General features: G+C 48.0%; 1 protein-coding gene across 3 annotated transcripts in view; it reads right to left on the bottom strand.

The window, feature by feature from the left end:
* Positions 1–9,538, bottom strand: part of WDR91 (WD repeat domain 91) — a 133,105-nt gene that overhangs the window by 73,668 nt on the left and 49,899 nt on the right. For all 3 annotated transcript variants that reach the window (XM_031665897.1, XM_009203908.4, XM_021936301.2), the window contains one exon: positions 430–574. The gene's annotated coding sequence lies outside the window, so the exon portion shown is untranslated. The remainder of the gene's footprint in view (positions 1–429; positions 575–9,538) is intronic.

Below are 9,538 nucleotides of genomic sequence, written 5' to 3'. Positions count from 1 at the left end.
GAACTGCAGCTTTTCCCAGCCTGCTGGCCCGCCTTGCAGATTTTAGACTTGCACCTCCACAACTGCATGGGTCCCTTCCTTAAAATAACTATTTCACCTCTCTCTTTCTCTGTATCTACATACATACACATCTTTTCGTTCTATTTCTCTGGAGAACCCAGACTAATTCAGGGTGTGCTGGGAGAATGGGCTTGCATAGCTCTTTACAGTTTTCAAGGCATCATAACAGCCCCTCCCCTCCATTGAAGCCCTCCCAAAGGCTCGGACTGTGTTATCTCCTAGCGAGAGCCTGAAAAGCAGGCTAAGTCTTAGGACCCAGACCCAGTCCTGTGTAATTCCAAAGCAGTCCGGAGATGCATGAGCCCTCACTCAAGTACTTCCCCCGGGGGTGCGCAGGGATAGGAGCTTCGCCAGCCCTTTACAACTTACAAATCACCGCACTGAGTGGGCAGATGGAGGCTCTCCAGGAGTTGGGCAGGAAGGGCGTTTGTGCTCAGGGGCAGCCTGAACTCCCGCTGGAAAGAGAGGATTGCAGGATCTCGGGCTGGCCACCCCCAGTGGCTCACCAAGCCAGCTGTGTGGGAAAGAAGAAATGCAGCTTTACAGAGGGGCCTGCACATAGTAGGTCCTCGCACATAGTAGGTCCTCAAGCAATGTGTGCCAGTGCTAGCCAGCCCCTCCCTCTTTGTACCAAGCTCCACCCTGATCCTATTTAGTCCAAGGCTGCAACTTCATTCCTTGATTTGTACCTGCCAGCAGCCCCTAGTCAGAGAGGACCTCAGCGGGATGTGGCAGTGTCTCTTCCCCCCATAACCTTGTGCTGGATTGTGAGCCCAACAGCCCTCTGCTTCTCTCCCGCAGCCTTGGGTATTGGCATAGCCTGGGGTGGATTTACTGCATAAAACTACCTTCACATGGTTCTTAATCTCCCTTCTTCCCTACCAAGGACTGTATCAGGAAGGTATCTTCCTACATCTATCAGTCAGCACTGTAGCAGTCAGGAAAAACCGTACCAATAGGATATAGAGACACTGAGGTTTATTTTAAGAAATTGGTTTATCTGTTTGTGGGGACTGTATGTCTGAAATCTGTAGGACTTCCAAGGAGGCTGGAAACTCAGGCTGGAGTTGGCACTGCAGTCTTGAAATAATTTCTCCTCCCAGAAACCTCAGCTGTTCTTACGACCTTCAGCTAATTGATGGTGAGTCCCAATCACATCACCAAGGGCAGTCTTCTTAATTTAAAGTGAACTGGTTGTTGATGTTAACCACATCTATAAAATGCCTTCACAACACCCCCTAAAGAAGTGCCTGTTATATAACTGGATACTATAGCTTGGCCAGCTTGACACACGAAACCAACATCACAGGTACCCCTTGGGGATTTTTATGTTGTTGTTATAACAGCTCCCTATGGAGGTTGGGCCTCTGTTATTACTGCCATTTGACAGATGAAGAAATAATGATTTAACTGAAGCCCCAAACCATTTAATAGAAGAATCTCAGATCGCCTCACCTCTGTCTTTTTATCCCCAGTAAGTTAATGAATGCAGAGCAATTTTGTTGTTAAGGATAAGGTCACAAAAAAGCTCTGCCACTAAAGAATTAGGATGTAGGAATGGAGTTCACTCTGTCGGCCACGTGCATCACCTCTAGGTGGTGGCTGGGAGGGGGACCACGGAGGTCAAGTGGAGGCAGGAAGAAGCAAGATTGGCGGTGAAGGAGGGAAGCTGCGAGGCCCTGGCTCTAGGCACTGCATCGCCAGAACAGGGGATTCAGATTCTGACAGCGACCTTGGAATGTGCAGAAAAAGCTCCAACAGATAAATGCTTATTGAGCGCAGATGGTGTGGGCGGGTGGTGGCTGGGCTGAGCTGACATCTAGTTTGGGTAACTCAGTTCCACCTCATGCTAATTGAATCAAGCTAATTACCCCATGCCCATCTCGTCAATTACTTCTTACCCACCAGCTACTTCTCCAACCTTGATTCTGAACAAAACAAGTTTTTGTGCTTTTATGGAAATGTCAGAAATCTGTCCCTTCTTGCATATGCTTCTCACAAAGCTGCGTTGTCCCTGAAGCTCTGAAACCACGTGTTCCGACAAAAAAAAGGACAGCTGAGGGAAGACCGGGAGGCTGTTCCAGGAGAGGGCCTGGCGCTCTTCTCCTGCTGTTCATCCTGCTTTGGCTGCCTGAGGACAGCACGATATGAAAATAAAGTACAGGAAAGCCCACTTGGAAAACCGAGCCTGGCTGCCTGGCAGCTGTTTGGTGAGAACACAGGGAACATTCTGAAGTCCTGGAGCTGTCAACCGAAGGAAAAGGAACAAAGGGCCGAATCAGACAGGATTTGAAGGACTTTGGTGGGTAGAGAAGCAGCAGGAAGGAGGGGGCCTGCTCTTGACTGGTGTGAGAGGCACCCAGGACTCCTGCAGCCGCTAAGCACAGGTCCTCAACTCCTAGCACATTTATTACAGCATGTTAGATGGGCAGGACCCTGTCACTTTAAGCCTACCATGCTACACACTCACAAAAATCTTTTTTTAAGAAAAAAGTCTTTTTTTAAGATAGCAGAAATAACAGCAGGCATATATGCTGACATGCGTTACTGAAAGAAAGAGAAACCTTGATGCAAGACAGGAGAGTTGCCGCAGTGAAACCCTTGAGTAGGAATCGGGGAATGAGCTCTGGAGTACAAGGGGGAGGAACCAGCTTCAGGGAGGAGCCAGGCAGCTCATTCACCCAACAGGAGGGAGAGCCAAGGGCAGGGGCACCAAAGCTGGGAGTGGAGACATGCAGGTATTTGCACAGTTTCTCATCTGATTACTTCTTTACAGATTTCTCTGAAATAAGAAGCTGAGGTTGGGTATGGTGGCTCACGTCTGTAATCTTAGCACTTTGGGAAGCCAAGGCCAGACGATTGCTTGAGCCCAGCAGTTCAAGACCAGCCTGGGCAACATGATGAGACTCTGTCTCCACAAAGTATTTTAAAAGATTAGCCGAGTGTGGTGGCACGTGCCTGTAGCCCCAGCTACATGGGAGGCTGAGGCAGGAGGATCCCTTGAGCCCAGAGGTCAAGGCTGCAGTGATCTGTAATCGCACTACTACACTCCAACCTGAGTGACAGTGAGGCTCAGTCTCAAAAAAAAAAAAAAAAAAATTTAAATTTAAAAAAGTAAAGACAGGTGGAAAGAGTTTTAGAAGAGCAGTGTGCTTGGGGAAGGTTTCTTGCCTGCCAGGCAGCACTGAGGGCCACGTAAAGTTCAGGGTCTGAATCTACAACCACTCAGTTCAAGTGTGTGTTTTCCCCAGAGATGTTCAGTTGCACGAGTGCAGGTGCAGAGTGAAGAATTATTTCTCCTCACTGTTAAGGTTTTGCCAGGAGAGTGTAAAGAAGAGAGCAGAACAAGGGCATTACAAATGCGAGAAGGTGGTTATTATGACTGACTGTGGCATTGAGGCTGCTCAAGGAGGGAAGAGGGGACCAGAGGAAGGTGGAAGGATGGTAGATTTAGATCCTGGCTGATTAAAGAGTTATTGGACTTGGGGGACTAGAAGTAGTGAGCTGGAAAAATAGGAGATGGTGGTCAGACAACTGCTTGAAACTGAGGATTGCAGGCACAGCTGCTGGGAACCCCAAAGGTTGGTCTGAGATGTGGCCACAGAATGAATAACTGAGATGAGCAAAGTCACATAGGATTCTTTCAGTGCCACTTCACCAGCCAGAAAATTCTGTGACCAGTGGTGCCTCTGACCAAGTTTTGCTGGCAACTGCTGAGCTGGCTCTGCCTACTTAGCCCGGCAGGCTGTCCTCAGCTTGCACTACTGGCCTAGATCCTGTGCCCGCCATGAGTGAGCCAGGCGCGGAGTAGTGGGAGGTGTGTGAGCAAGCACAGGGTCCAGCCACACCACAGAGCCAGGTGTGCCAGCTGCTGCAGAGGGGTGGCAGCTCCAGGTGCCGGAACCATGTGAGGCTGTGTGGCTGGACCAGGCACGCCTCAAATGGCTTCCACCTTGGGCACCCAGTGAGAAGAACACCATGGTGCCTGAAAAACTCAAAGACGCCAGCAACGGTGGAGCCCCAAGAGGGTATTATAGCATGTCACAGCTCTGGTTTGGGGACCCCCAAGGTATGGGCCCCCAAAGGGTCACAGCTCTTCTCTTGTAGTCTGGCAGATGAGAGCATGTCACTGCCCACAGCTCGGCAGGCCGGCCAGGAACGTGTTTCAGCTTGTTCATGTTACAGCTCACTCAGTCCCAGTGCCCCACTCCAGCCCATGACTCCTGGGCTGCCGGCCTGGCCGCACCACCACTTCCTGTCATGTGGGGCAGCCGCCCAGTACCAGTGGAGGGTGGGATGGATATAGTGCTACAGCTCCTTTCACACCAGTCCTTTGGTGGGCTCTGGGTTCTTGTTCCATGTACAAGGAAAATAAGTTTATGTGGACAACCAGAGAGTGAGCAAGACAGAGAAGAGTTTTATTGAGTGACAGCACAGCTCTTGTAGGAGAGAGGACCAAAAGTGGTAGCCCCTACCTAAAAGCAGGTAGTCCCAATGCATGGCTGAATCTGGGCTCAGAATGGGCTCAGAATGGGCTCAGAATGGGGAGATGTGTGCTGATTGGTGTATGGATGGGCCTGGAAAAAGCACCATTAGATTGACTAAAAGGTAAGGAGGGCTAGGCATGGTGGCTCATGCCTGTAATCCCAGCACTTTGGGAGGCCGAGGCAGGCGGATCACCTGAGGTCAGGAGTTTGAGACCAACCTGGTCAACATAGTGAAACCTTGTCTCTACTAAAAATACAAAAATTAGCCGGGCATGGTGGCATGCACCTATAGTCCCAGCTACTTGGGAGGCTGCGGGGAGAATCGCTTGAATCCAGGAGGTGGAGATTGCAGTGACCCGAGATCACACCACTGCACTCCAGCCTGGATGACAGAGCAAGACTCTGTCTCAAAAAAAAAAAAAAGTAACAAGAAAGTTCTCACCCCAGGTTGCAGATTCTACCTGGAACTGGCAGCCCAGTTTTCAGGCTTAAACAAGGAAGTTCTCACTCTGGCTCATAGACTCTACCTGGAACTGGAGGCCCAGTTTTCGGGCTTTAAGCTGTCTTTGGTTTGAAGTTCGGGCCTCCCCAGGGACCTGCCCCTGTCTGTCTAGGAATTTGCCTCCTGCCGCTATCAAAAGGGCCAGATCATGGAGCTCAAGGAACTGGAGGCCAAGGTGTGGGAAGGATGAGCTCTGTGGAGATGAAGCCCCCAATTATGAAGACAGTAATTCTGGAGACAGGAACCGTGACCAACACACTAACATCCTCAGAGAAGGAGGGTGGTCTGTAGATGCCAACAACAAAAAGGTGCATAGGTAGAAAATCCAATGGTGTGAGGTTCAAAGGAAGAGCACAGTAGAGATGTCCTGTAGAATCTGGAATTAAAGTTCTTCCCCATTCCTCACTATCCTGAAGTAAAGTACTAGTTTTGTTAGTCAGCTTCCAGTAGAGTTTTGCAAAGGTTACATTTCACATAAGTATGTTATCTAACTATACAACAAAAAGAAAAAATGTGTAGAGGAATGGCTTATCACAGATTATGTAAAAATAATTGTCAATTTTTCCACGGGATAAGACTGCAAAATGTGTCCTAGGAACAAATTGGATACATTATATAATCAACATAAAATATATTAGGGAAGAAAAACTGCTTCAAAAGAGCAGAATTTGTTTAGAAACTTCACTAGCAAGCAGTGAAAAAAAAAACAAACATGACTTTTCATCAACTAAGGGTATACATAAGGAAGATAGCTTCCATAAAAGCAAGAATACTGTGGACTCTGGGCAGTGTGTTTAAAAGTGTGAAGTTAAAATCAAAAATAAAATTTTTTTTGAAGGCTGGGCACAGTGGTTCATGCCTGTAATCCCAACACTTTAGGAGGGGAAGGAGGGCAGCTTGAACCCAGGAGTTGGAAACCAGCCTGGGCAACATAGCAAGACCCCATCTCTCTATTAAAAAACCAAATAAATGAATAAAAGTGTGAAAGTGACCATGTAACCAGGCTTCGATCTCTGTGCCCATCAATTTCCCAAAGTGCAGAAAATCTTCAGCCTTGTTTTCTTAAGGAAGAGCTGCCATACTATAAAGGAAATGCTATGATCTGAATATTTGTGTCCACCCAAAATTTGTATGTTAAAATCCTAACTGTGACAGTATTAGGAGCTGGGGGTCTTTGAGAGGTGATTAGGTCATGGGCAGAGTCCACGTCAATGGAATTACTGCCCTTACAATCAAGGCCCCCGAGAGATCCCCCTCTCCCTCACCTTGTGAGGTTACAATGAGAAGGTGCCCATCTGTGAGGAAGCAGACTCTCACCAGATCTCTCAGTGCCTTCCTTGATCTTGGACTTCACAGCCTCAGAACCACAAGAAATACATTTCTGTTGTTTATAAGCCACTTGGTTTTTACTGTATTTTGTTATAGCAGCCCAAACAGACTAAGGCTGTAACCAATACAGTAGTTCCCCCTTATCCTTGGGAACTACATTCCAAGACCCCTAGCAGATGCCGGAGATCAAGGATAGTACCAAACCCCTATATGGACTATGTTTTTTCCTGTACATACATACCTATGACAAAGTTTATGAATTAGGCATCCCTAATAACAAAATGCCTAATAATAAAATGCAACAATTATAACAATATCATAATATTTTCAAGTAAGGGTTACCTGAGGACAAGCACTGCAATGCCTCGATAGTCAATCTGATCACCAAGACAGCTACTAAGAGGGGTGGGTATCCTCCACAACGTAGAGAAGCTAGACCAAGGAATGATTCAAGCCTTGGGTGGGAAAGAGCAGGGTAGTGAGAGATTTCATCAGGCTACTCAATTTAAAACTTATGTATTATTTATTTCTGACATTTTCTGTTTAATATTTTTGGATCTCAGTTGACTGCAGGTAACTTAAACCAGGGAATGAGAAACCAAGGATAAGGGGAGGTTACTGTATAGGACTTTTTTTTTTTTTTTTTTTTTTTGAGCAAGGTCTTGCTCTGTCACCCAGGCTGGAGTGCAGTGGTGTGACCATGGCTTACTGCAGCCTGGACCTCCCGGGCTCAAGCGATCCTCCCGCCTCAGTGTCCTGAATAGCTGGGAGTACAAGTACACACCACTATGCCCAGCCAATTTTTGTATTCTTTGTAGAGATGAGGTCTTGCTAGGTTGGCAGGACTGCTCTCCAACTCGTGAGCTCAAGCAATTCTCCTGCCATGGCCTCCCAAAGTGCTGAGATTACAGGTGTGAGCCACAGCACCTGGCCCTGTATAAGATTTTTAATTAAGGACTATAGTAGGCTGAATAATGGCCCCCAGAGATATTTATGTCCTAAACACCAAAACCTGTGAATGTTACCTTCTATGGCAAAAGTCCCTTCTGTGGCAAAGGGACTTTTGCAGATATATTAATAACTACATTAAGGATCTTGAGATGGGGTGATTATCCTAAATTAACTGGGTGGGTTCTAAATGTAATCAAAGTGTCCTTATAAAAGGGAGGGACACAGGTCAAAGGAAACAGAAGATGGGACAAGGGAAGCAGAGGTGGGAGTATTGTGCTTTTAAGATGGGGAAGGGACCACAAGCCAAGGAATGCAGGCCCCTTCTAGACTCGAGACACTGGAAAAGGCTGGAAAATGGATTGTCCCCTGGAACCTCCAGGAGGAAGCAGCCCTGCCCACACCTTGGTGTTGTCCCTGTAAGACTCACTTTAGACCTCTGAGCTGCATTTCTTCCAGGAATGTATACATTTGTATTCTTTCAAGACACGCAGTTTGTGGTCATTTGTTACAGCAGCCATAGAAAATGATGACAGGGACAGGAAAGATAAAGTCTTCAAGCCCGGCACTTACAAAACTTCTTTGCATAGGATACTCTGACCTACCATTGTCCTCCCTGGGATGTTTCTGGTAGAGCCAGTGGAAGGCTGTGATTTTCTTCTGCCTTTGCAGTGACAGTGGAAGGCTAGGAGGGCATCATCCTCAGCTACAGCAGGAGAAGGATGAGGTCAGCAGGCAAGGAGAAGCAGCAAAGGGAGGTGGAGAGAGACAGGGAGGAGAGAAGCCTGGGTTCTCATCCTTTAGGCCCTGGTTCTTCTAGCTCTCCCAGTTTCCTTCCTTCCCCACTGCAAGAACCAATAAATCCCACCCACTTCCCATTTTTTTAGTTAAACTTTTCTCATTTGCAGCCAAAAGGACCCTGACTAATTACACAGAGATCTCATGTGTGGCTCAGCAGAGGATTTAGAGGCTGTGGCCATCTCCTGATGGGGCAGAGCTGGGGGTGCCACAGGCACAGCACTCTACAAGAGCCGGCCAGGTCACAGGGATGCCAGGCTTCAAGGACCTGCAAGATTCTCCCTTCCCTTTAGGATTCATCTGTGAGTCAGAAGCTTTTAAAGGTATTGTTGGCCTGGATCATCTTTGGGGATATTATCTGTCATGCTCCTGTTTCCTTTTATTTACTTCTCACTCAACTCCCAAGCACGTAGGCATGACTACTCCTGTAATATTCCAGGATCTAGGACTGGCTGGGCAAATTCACTCACTGGGCATCATTCAGGATTGTTCTTAGAAGTATTACTATCACTATGGTCCATTGGATTCTAGAATTCAGCTGTATTACACTCCTTCCCCTACTTCACTTTCCCGCCCCCTTAAAGACTGAAATTCTGCATGCTCAGTGACATTCCTCCTTCCTCCTGGGTCCACTGTCTCCGGAGGGACAGTGACTAGGATTGTCCCAGGAGACAGGGAACATCTGCCCTTCTCACTGAGGTGCCTGACAGTCAGTGGTGGGGACATCAGGGCATTGGTCCAATGCACCCCAGGACTGGTCTTCAGGGTTGGCCACTCTGAACCCATCACCCAACACAGAGGGTCGGAATAAACATCCCTGCATGTGTGTGCTTGAAACTGCACACACTGAAGTCATCTCCCTTTTCCCTGTCAATTCCTCCCCATTGGCTCCTGTTACCACCACACTGCAGAACTGAAGGGAATCTGGGGTCAGGTGGATCTCACTGCACGTTCCCAGTTCTGGCTCACAGTCTCAGGACGCCTCCCTTAAGAAATTCCACCGATTGACTTTCCCACCTGGAGAAATGCTTCCATAGCTATGTCCCAAAGCCAGGTTGTAAGCCCCTCCTCCCTACCTGGTGACCCCTCCCATTTCCAAGGTCACTGGGAGATTAAAAGAAACCTGTGGCATGAAAGGCTGCTTGAAGGTTTTATTGAAGGAGCTCTGGGAGGGAAAGGAAGAAGTCTGAGACCATGGTGAGAGCATCTGTGCCCTTCACAGCCCTGCCTCCCCATACACACCCATCTCCATGAGGTCGGTACTCCTGATGTGTTCCCTCCCTGAGAGCAGGGATGCGTAGCTTTTAGACCCATTTAGGGCCCCCACTGCTAACACACAAGAATACACACACTTGCCCCTCTCCGAGTACACAAACCCTTCCCGCCCATTCTGATGGGAGATAGAAAATCACCA

This window comes from Papio anubis, chromosome 4 (assembly GCF_008728515.1).
Source record: "Papio anubis isolate 15944 chromosome 4, Panubis1.0, whole genome shotgun sequence".
In the NCBI taxonomy this organism is placed as follows: Eukaryota; Metazoa; Chordata; class Mammalia; order Primates; family Cercopithecidae; genus Papio; species Papio anubis.
The sequence above is the reverse complement of the archived record's forward strand: the minus strand, read 5'-3'. Positions and strand labels throughout refer to the sequence as shown.